Below are 10,752 nucleotides of genomic sequence, written 5' to 3'. Positions count from 1 at the left end.
CATCAATCAGGGAGAGAAGAGAGAGAATGCACGTACACACGCCGGGGTTGCGTTGTCACGGTGTCTCGTTGCTCCAGACGGGCCGGAATCCGATGGTTTTCGCTTCCTGGTCGCGACGCACTGTCAGCATAACGCTGTTCCCACGATCGGTTAACTCGGGGTTGATGATACAGTGCAAGCCGTCATAATTTAATTGTAAATAAGTAAATAAAAAAACAAGTATTTTATTTCTTTATTGCATGCATTTTGCCAGGAACAAGTAACGATCCACGTTTCGTTACAGGGACATGTATTCGTTGCTCTCTATGTTGCCCTTGTGCGAGCGATATGTTTGTAATAGGACTTGTCTGTTGCTCTCACGCGTTTTGCCAGGTACGAGTCACGATCCACGTTTTCGTTACCGAGACAAGTAAACTGGTCGACGCCATTGATCAAGTTGATTTTATAAAAAGTAAAAAATAAAATGAAAAAATGAGGATTTGTCTAACAATTCTAATAATTTTCCAAACTCGTTCCAGGAATAGGGATGAATTTGTACCTGTTGTATCCAGGTATTTTTCATATTTGGACCGGGTCAGGTGAGTTACATTATTGTATTTGTTCTGAACCACCAGGTCCAACGGTACTTTCCCTTCACTACTAGACACAGGCTAGATTGAAGTGGAGGATGGCCAACCCAACTGACATTTTATAGCAGGCTTATAGCGTTTTTCGAGTTCTTTTACCTAAATCTCTAACCATAATCTTGCCTTAGAGAGCAGCAGATTTAGGTAATTATAACAGTTCGAACGCGTGGTTTCACGTAGTTTTTTCACCCATTTTCTTCGGATCCAAGCTGTCATAGGCCAGAGGCGCTATGGCAGCGCAAATCAAAACAAAGCAAACAATAACACTAGGAGTAGATTGTGATATTACGCAGATGAATTTTTATTTATTTCACAAACCCGTTCACGTTTCTCACTCTCCGTTGCACTCCTCGTGTTCGCCAGTGTTCCTTTAGGGGGGGAAAACAAGACGGTGAGTTGAGAAATGGTGCTCTTCGTCGTAGATGAGATGCTGAACCATACCTCATCTCTCGCAGAAAACATGTTACGGGAAGCGGCAAACACGAATCGATCGTCACAAAACTGAATCTCCAGGCTACCGCAGCTCACCTACGCGCAAATACACGATTAATCCTAACACCATCTGCATTCAAGCACCGGGTCATGCGCCTCGGCTTATCCGTGCGTGTGCAATATCCTCTCTCCATCACATTCAGAACACGACTGTCGCTCAGCGTGCTCAGGGCAGAGCGAATAAAGAAAGAGAGAAGCAAAAATTTGCAGGGGTTTCCAGACGGTTTTATAATGCGCGCTGCATGCCAGTACCAAAACGGCGTGCGAGAAACACTACGACCGCCCCTGCACACATGTGTTCGCTTTCTCGCACTCCAGGGGTTCTCAAGCACAAGGTCATGGTTCGAGCAGTGCACGACACATTGCGGAAAGCGAGAAAATGTTTGAACGCCACTGTTTGTTTTTTTCACGCCGCGATCAAAACAGCTCGATGTAAGGACGATCGCGGCACAGTTGTTTAAGAAATACCCGGGCGTTGCCGATGTGTTTCGGATGCGTCCGAACAAGATCAGGGTCACCGCAAAGGACCGGGCTCAAGCCAACGTCATTGCGGCTGATTGAGATTTTACGGAGCACTACCGGGTTTACATCCCTGGTAATCTGGTTGAAGTGACCGGCGTGATCAAAGATTTCGGTTATCCGGAGGAGGAAATTTTGAACTTTGGGGTGGGAGCTTTTCTAGCACCAGATACCCCAAGGGTTAAAGTGCTTGAGGCAAAAAAGCTTTTTAAGCTATACGCCTCATGCAAAAATGAGAAAAAGTATGTCTCGACCTCCGCCCTCCGGATCACGTTTGAGGGAACGGTACTTCCGCAGGCCCTCATCCTAGAAAGCCTTCGGATACCCATCGACCGGCCATACGTGCCAAGGGTGGCCACCTGTTCGATGTGCAGCCGGATTGGACATGCCGATCCGTTCTGCACTCGCAAGATTTGCTGCGGAAAATGCAGAGGGGCTCACGTTACCGAGGAGTGCCAAGCCCCATCCCAAAAATGCTCGCATTGTCGGGAGGAGTGGCATGAGGTAGCCTTGTGCCCTGTGTATCGGAAACTCCAGAAGGAGCAGACAAAAACTGTAGCCGAGCGGGCACGCGGCTCATACAGCGATGCTCTCAAGGGAGCAAACGCAACGAACCCTTTTGCAGCTTTGGGTACAACTGCAAATGGCGAGCCTAGTCCGACTGCACTCGAACAGGTGTCAATGTGATCGGTAAAGACCACGAGAGTGCCTTACAAAAAGGTACAGCGGAAGGTTCTAAAGACAAAAAAAAAGACATTTGGCACCACAGCGCCACGTTAAAGTTTCTTCCCCCGGTCCAAAACGTGCCGCTGATCCCAAAACTCCCACCCCCCAAATTGCCAGGAAGCAGCCCAAGAAGAAGCGATCTTCTCGGACCGAAGCTCCTGTGGAAAAACTAGCTTTTCCGCAGAACCCATGAGCTTCCCGAGAACTCCCACCCCGTCCCTGTCCGAGATCCTTGAGTCCCTCCTTTTGACCCTTAACCTCCCGCAGCACCTGCACATGATCGCAACTTGGGCCCTTCCTTTCTTGAAGGGGATGATCAAACAGTGGCTGGCTCAATGACCATGCTTAAGTATGATGGTCCGTTTGGATGATTAATGGCTCCTACGGCTACTATCATACAGTGGAGCTGTAGGAGTTTACTGGCAAGCTAAACTCCTTTAAAGCATTAGTGGGCGAGCACAACTGCGATGTGTTTGCCCTCTGTGAAACTTGGCTATCGGATGACATTAAATTAACCTTCCCGGTATATAATATAATCCGTGAAGATCGCGTTACTAGGGGTGGGGGGGTACTGATTGGTGTTCGAAAGAGTCACACTTTCACCAGAATACCCACCCCTAGACAAGAAATAATAGAAACTGTCGCAGTTAAGGCAAAACTGGGCGTCCTTCATGTGACAATTGCATCTATTTATATCCCCCCGATAGCCAATAATGAAAAGGAAAAATTGAAAAGTTCAAAGAGGATCTTGGAAATTTAGCAGCGGACCGCTTTTGATCCTGGGAGACTTTAACTCCCATGGAATCGACTGGGGGTGCGATAAGGATGACATTCGCACTCCTATCATCCGAGATATCTGCGACAGATTTGGTTTTTCAATCTTAAACTCAGGAGAGGCAACTAGGATGCAGACACCTCAAAGTAGGGCGAGTGCACTGGACCTGTCTCTATGTCCATCAGCAATGGCCCTGGATTTTAGTTGGAAGGTGATCCAGGACCCTATCGGCAGTGACCACTTGCTGAGAAATTATTTTCCTATATCAAGGGAGGATGTCCAGTAGATGAAACACCCGTTAATTGTGACTTAACGAGGAACATCGATCATTCGCTTGACTTGGAAGATTTGTCTCCTGTCAAGGAGTACGAAAAACTTATTTCATTGATAAACAAGTGCGCCCTTGAGGCCCAAACAAGGCGCTCCCACCAAGCAAGGACATTTAAAAAACCTCCCACTCTTTGGTGGGACAAGGATTGCCAAGCGGCTTTTACCAAGAAGCGTGAGGCATTTAAAGCCTTCCGGGACACGGGCTCGAGGTCCTTATATGAACAATATAAAGGACTGGAGAGAACGTGCAAAAACCTGTTGAAGGCGAAGAAAAAGGGTTATTGGCGTAGATACGTCAATAATCTAGACCCCGCCACTTCACTTAATTCGCTTTGGGGAATGACTAGAAGGATGCGAAACAGCAACAACATCAATGAGAGCGAAAGCTTTTCTGGCGAGTGGCTGTATGAATTTGCCCACAAGCTTTGTCCCGATTTCGTTCCTGCGCAAAGCTTTGCACAACATGCGCCTAGTGACCCTAGGATGGATTCACCGTTCACAATGGTAGAGCTATCACTTGCACTCCTATCAAGCAAACATTCCTCCCCAGGTCTGGATCAGATTGGTCTTCAAAATCTTCCTGACATAGGGAGGAAACGTCTGTTAAGTATTTTCAACAATATGTTGGAGGTCATCAGCGTCCCGCAAGAGTGGAGAGAAGTGAAAGTTGTCACTATCTTGAAGCCTGGCAAACCGCCATCAAGACACGATTCGTATCGGCCAATATCGTTACTGTCGTGTCTGAGGAAACTCCTTGAAAGGATGATTCTTTTTCGGTTAGAAGAATGGTTGGAATCAAACAACCTTCTCTCGAATACCCAGTTTGGTTCTCGTAAAGCGAGGAGTACTAATGACTGCTTAGCCCTTCTGGTTACAGAAATAGAACTTGCTCGTGCACACAAGCAGAACATGGGATCTGATGACGCAGGATACTGCTTTCGGATTCTCTGGTGTTTCTAATTTGCTACTAATGCAAATAAACTGGTGCTTTGGTGTGTCGTACTCGTGTACTGTAATTAAGACCTTTTCCATGTGCTTTTCGCTTTGATTTGTTCACTATGTTGTTTTTTTATCTTACTGTCAATTTAAAAGAAAAACAAGAAGAAGTCTCTCAGACGTTAGCCTAGGCCGTAGTCTAAGTAAATTGCTGCATACAACTTGCATGCAACACAATTCCACTATTTACATTTAAGAGGGGCGCTAACATCCCGGCTACCTTGAAATACCCGTTATTTCAACACTAATCTTGGAGTGGGAGTAAAGCTATTTTAGCCACTGGACGCGTGATTGTTTTGCCATCGATGGTCTTTAACGAAACTACTCGTACTATATCATCCTTTCCGGGGTGAAGTGAAACAATTCTAGCTAGTGGCCAATGTCCTGGAGGGACATTGTCTTCCTTCAAGACTACTACCCTTCCTAGTTCGACCTTAACGGGTGGTTTGCAACCCTTTGTTGCCCTGGCTTGAAGTTGTTGTAGGTATTCTGGGTACCACCGTGCCCAAATAGCTTGCATAATCTTTTGAGTGCGTTCCCAGTGAGTTAGTCGGTATCAGGAATCTTTGTGACGTCTACCTCATAGACCATTTGAAGGTTAGAACCAGTTAATAAATGACCCGGTGTTAGTACTTCAAGATCATCAGGGGAGTTAGGAATAGGAGTGAGTGGCCGCGAATTCAGGCACATTTCAACACGTGCGCATAATGTTAAAAAATCTTCGTACAATAGTGTAGATGACCCTAGCTCCTTCAGAAGATGATGTTTTGCTGATTTCACAGCGGCTTCCCAAAGCCCGCCGAAATGAGGAGCTCGCGGCGGAATAAACTTCCATACAATCTCGTTCACAGCACACCAGTTGAATAGAAGCTCTCGTGATTTGGGATCGGTTTTCAATTGTCGGTACAATTGATGTAGAAGATTTGATGCTCCCTTGAAGGTCGTGGCATTGTCGGAATGTAACTCCTTCACCCTTCCACGACGAGAAACGAATCGTTGTAGAGCAGCGATAAATGCTTGCGTGGTAAGGTCGCTGACTACCTCGATATGAACCGCTCTCGTTGCGAAGCATACAAAGATGGATATGTATACCTTCCGTGGTGTGGTTTTTCCTCGTTCCATATTTTACAAAGAAGGGACCCGCAGTAGTCGACTCCAGATATCGAGAATGGAGGCGCTGGAACTACTCTGCTACTTGGCAAATCAGCAATCGTCTGAGTGATGAATATAGGGTTCTTCTTAAAACATGTAACACAAACGATGATAACGGACCGAATGAGGTTTCTCGCACCCATGATCCAAAACCGTTGTCTTAACACAGCAAGCATGAGTTGTGGGCCGGCATGTAGTTGTTGTTTATGACATGCTTCGACTAGCAGGACTGTCAACTGATGTTTTGAGGACAAGATTATGGGATTCTTAGTTGACATCGGAAGATTTGCTAGGTTGAGTCGCCCACCTACCCGAATTAATCCGTCCTTTCCTAATATGGGTCTAACCCATCTCAGCTGCGATGATCGTGCGAGAGGATTCCCGCTAGTCAGGGCATGTAGTTCGTCAGGAAATATTTGTTGCTGATGTAGACGACACAAAGTTACTTCAGCTGCTTGTAGTTCAGACGATGACAGCCACCTTGGATGAGTATCTTCTGGCAATTCGATAGAATGTTCATCTCCTTTTCGATTCTTTGCCTTCGTTAGCAGCCGACGACAGTATGCAAGAACGCGAAGCAGCTTGGTATATGACGAATATTTCGCGAACAATTCATCGTAGAAAGTAGATGCTACAGCTGCTGATGCTAACATTGTAGTGTTTCGACGTTCTTCTAATATGTCAGCAGTTTCCGCAGGTGTAAATTTACTATCAGGCCATTGATTTTCTGCTTGGGAGAGCCACGAAGGTCCAGACCACCATCTCTCAGCGTCTAGAAGTTCTATTGGATCGAGACCTCGGGAAATGTAGTCAGCGGGATTGTCCAGTCCTGCCACATGTCTCCATTGGCTTGTGTTCGTGGTGTCTAAGATTTGTGAAGTACGATTTGCCACGAACGTCTTCCATCGACAAGGTGATGCGTTTAACCAATGAAGAACTGTGGTTAAGTCGCTCCAAAACGTTACCTTCACAGGGTTGAAGCGCAATGCTGCCGATACTTTACTAAGAAGTTGAACACTCAATAATGCAGCACATAGTTCTAGCCTTGCAATGGAATGATGCGTTTTTATAGGAGCAAGTTTAGATTTGGCAACTAGTAGACGAATAGAGACAGCTGAGTCTGTCATCGATCGTATGTAACAGCAAGAACCGTAAGCCCGTTCGGACGCATCTCCAAAGATGTGTAATTCGCAATCATCTAGGTTACCGCTTCCAAAAACGTACCGTGGGGTGTGCACATTCTCTAATAGATGAATATTTTGTTGGAAAGACTTCCAAGCATTTTGGAGTTTCGTTGGTAGATGTGCATCCCAGTCAATAGGTTTATCAGTTGTCGGGTCAATTTTTGTCCAAGCCCTCTGCATTAGTAACTTCGCCTTGCAAACAACAGGCCCTACAAGTCCCAACGGATCGAATATTTTGGCTACAGACGATAACAATGTGCGCTTGGTCACAGTCGGCGGCAACGTGATGTTCTTGAAATTGTAGCTAAGCTGATCAGTTCGAGGAAACCATACTAGACCTGCTGACGGCAGGATCAGTTCCAAGGTTGTGGCAAGAAGGTGTGGCTAAATCTTCATCGTTGATATCGTCTAGAACCCGTTTAGAGTTTGACGACCACTTCCGTAAAACAAAACCATACTGCTGCAATAATCTGGTCACAGTTTTCTGCAATACAGCCGCAGACTCGTCGTCACTGGCACCAGAAAGAAAGTCGTCGACGTAGAAATTATTCTTGATGGTTTCTGCGGCGATCGGGAATGATTCCATTTCGTTTAGTGCTATTTGATTTAAAGCTCGAGTTGCTAGAAAAGGAGCACAAGCAGTTCCATACGTAACAGTTTTTAGTTGATAGCTCCTTAACTCTTCTGCAGCATTCGGTCGCCATAGGATTCGTTGCAACGGTTGATCATCGCCATGTACCATAATCTTCCGGTACATCTTTTCAATGTCTGCAGTAATAGCGACTCGATGGGTACGAAAACATAAAATCAACGAAAAAAGATCTGGTTGAACAGTCGGGCCAACATGGAGTATGTCATTTAACGAATGACCAGATGTAGTTTTGCACGACGCGTCAAAAACTACTCGTACCTTCGTCGTTGTGCTTGATTCCTTCTGCACTGGATGATGCGGTAAATAGCAATGGGTAATGCTATCATCTACAGGTTCATCCAGTACTTCCATATGCCCAAGATTTTCGTACTCCTTCAAGAATTTTCGATATTGATCATACATCAAAGGATTCTTCTGCAATCTGCGTTCAATGTTTAAGAATCTTCTCTCCGCAATGGCTTTGGAAGCACCAAGCTCAATCTTTGAATTTCTACCTTTGGCAACCTGACCACAAATTTGCCTTCACCGTTGCGAGTAGTCGTTTCCGAGAAGAAAATCTCGCATATGTCTTCTTCTAATACAGCCGACGGAAATGATGGAAGCGTAGCTAGCTCCCAGAATCGCCGGATGGTTGTTTCTAACGTATCCTGACTAACAACCGCGTTGTTTGATACGTGACGATTCTGGTTTGTCGCTGCAGTCGGTCCAGCAACTGTCCATCCAAACTTAGTATTTACCATACTGGCTTATCAGATCCAATGCTTATTCTCTCGTTTGTGTGAATGGCCCAAAACGCTTCTCCGCCGATCACTAGATCAATCTGGCTTGGCTTGTAGAAAAGTTGATCGGCTTATACTAATCCCTCAACTCTCCATTCCGTTGGTATTCACTTCAATCGTGGGAAGGTCTGCAGTCGGAGAATCTAAAACGAGAAAATTTAACCTGGTGTTGAATGGTTGTGTCTTCGATGACCACAACCACATCTTACCGCTTCACGAATATGGTTTTCTCGTGTCCAATACCCAAGATAGACACGCTTGCCGGACGTTTGGGATTAGTCAGACGATTTGCGAGAGCCGTCGAAATAAAGTGGACATTGATCCCGAGTCCAATAAAGCCCTTGCGTTTAAACGTTCTTCCGTCATCATCCACAACCTGTACTGCTGCCGTTTGTAATAATACAGTTGTGCTTTCCGGTGCGGCAGTAGTTGCAGCTACAATGTTTTCAGCCGCTGGAGTCTGCACCACCGGGTCTACGTGTAGGAGTGTGTGATGTCGTTGATGGCACTTGTGGCATTTAAATTTTGATAGACATCTTTGAGCGATGCGTCCAACTCTAAAACAATTCCGGCACAACTTATTCGACGTGATGATCTCTTCTCGCTGAGCCGCTTGCATTCCCTTGAACATTTCACATTGGTGTAAGTAATGCGGCTGTGTACAGGCATAACAACGTATGAGGGGGGATGGCACTGCACTAATACATGCAACACCCTTTGGATGTTTCGGGCGGCTACCTTACTCGTACTGGGTCTTTGCACCTCTGGCGTCGCTTGAGCTGTCGCACTAAGGAATTCTCAGCCGTCGTTGTAAAAACTCTTGCAACTTGATGTACACGTCTTCACTATCATTGCTGGTGTACTCCTCCCAAGCTAGAAGGGTTTTACTATCTAGCTTATAAAAAAGTAGATTGCACAGTGGTGTGTCCCACTGATTGATGGCTTCGTTCAATGCACGCATTCCTTGACTTAGTCGAGTAAATTCATCGCAAACTCGGCGCATTTCTTCGGTAGATCCGTTCCTCATTGGTGGGATGGAGAAAAGGGCCTTGAAGTATTCACGTTTAAAGTGAACGTTTGTTGTCATAACGTTTGTAATAATGCCTGCCACGTTGTGCTGTAATTTTCTGCTGTAAGCTGCACATGCTGGAACCGTTTCGCCACTTCACCCTTTAAAACAGACAACAGGTACTGCAGTTTCATTACAGCAGGCATGTCGTCAGCCTGATCAATCATCGATATAAATCGATCTTTGAAACTGATCCATCCGTCGTGTTACCATCAAAGGTTGGTAAATCAAGCTTAGGAAGTCGCAAATTCGGCGTAGTTGTAGACTTCCCCACATCCGCCTTATTCCTAACTGCGAATGACGATGGTAGTTTTGAGGTTAGGAATCCCTTGGCTTCACAAAACTTGTTGTAAAAAACGTTGCGTTCGTTGAACAACTCGACCAGCTTATCTTCTTCTTCTTCCAAGCTTTCTAACTTCACTTGCGCCGCATCATACGCCTTCCACATTGCTTCCAAATTGGATAACTCTCTTCCACTTGATTGGTTTGATCTTCGGTGAATCTGCTTACAAATTCCTCGGCTGCTCGTAGCTGTGCACGGGCGCGAAGACTCGCAATCTTCGCTTGTGTTTTCTTAGTTTCGGTTGCCATCTCTCCAAATCAAAGCGAAAAAGCACATGGAAAAGGTCTTAATTACAATACACGAGTACGACACACCAAAGCACCAGTTTATTTGCATTAGTAGCAGATTAGAAACACCAGAGAATCCGAAAGCAGTATCCTGCGTCATCATTTGCAATTTTCCTGGATATGCAGGGGGCATTTGACTCACTTTCACCATACAAGCTGAGTCAAAAATTAGAAAATGTGGGGCTGGGTCTAAAATTGAACAACTTGCTGTTCAACCTTTTGTCGGAAAAAGCTATGTATTTCAACAATGGTCATGTGCAACTAAAGCAGACCAGTTTCCATGGACTAGCACAAGGGTTCTGCTTGAGCCCCCTGCTATATAACTTCTATGTTAGCAAAAAAGATTCTTGTCTAGCACCAAACTGCAGCATTAGACAATTGGCTGACGACGGCGTCATATATTTTGCAAGCAGGGACGCCGCCGAAATACAACTGGCTTCACAAGCCACTTTGGACAACCTTGCCGAGTGGTCTGAAAACCTTGGTATCAAGTTCTCTGCACGGAAAAACTGAGATTGTAGTCTTTTCCCTTTTAGCGACACGACGAAAAACAGGGAGAAAAGACTATTTGACCCGAAAATTGATGTCTTTTTTGTACGGTGAAAAGATATCAACTACCGACAATTGTCGATACCTTGGTGTTTGGTTCAACTCAAGGCTAAACTGGAGTACACATACCCACCATCTGGTGCAAAATGCAGCAAAAGTCAATCAACTTTCTAAGGACAGTCACAGGATTCTGTGGTGATGCCGCTGAAACTACGTTTTGAAATTGCTGTCGCTTCGCCTTCTAGTCCGTTCTTCAGTATCAAATCCCTTGAT

General features: G+C 45.5%; 1 long non-coding RNA gene across 1 annotated transcript; it reads right to left on the bottom strand.

The window, feature by feature from the left end:
- Positions 1 to 899: 899 nt before the first annotated feature.
- Positions 900 to 1,126, bottom strand: LOC118516401. Its single transcript, XR_004907865.1, has 2 exons — positions 1,068 to 1,126; positions 900 to 994 (listed from the first exon to the last, which is right to left on the bottom strand). It is a non-coding gene; the product is annotated as an uncharacterized LOC118516401 (long non-coding RNA).
- Positions 1,127 to 10,752: the final 9,626 nt, after the last annotated feature.

This window comes from Anopheles stephensi, unplaced genomic scaffold (genome assembly GCF_013141755.1).
Source record: "Anopheles stephensi strain Indian unplaced genomic scaffold, UCI_ANSTEP_V1.0 ucontig288, whole genome shotgun sequence".
NCBI classification, from domain to species: domain Eukaryota; kingdom Metazoa; phylum Arthropoda; class Insecta; order Diptera; family Culicidae; genus Anopheles; species Anopheles stephensi.
Note: the sequence above shows the minus strand (reverse complement) of the source record. Positions and strands in the feature narration are given on the sequence as shown.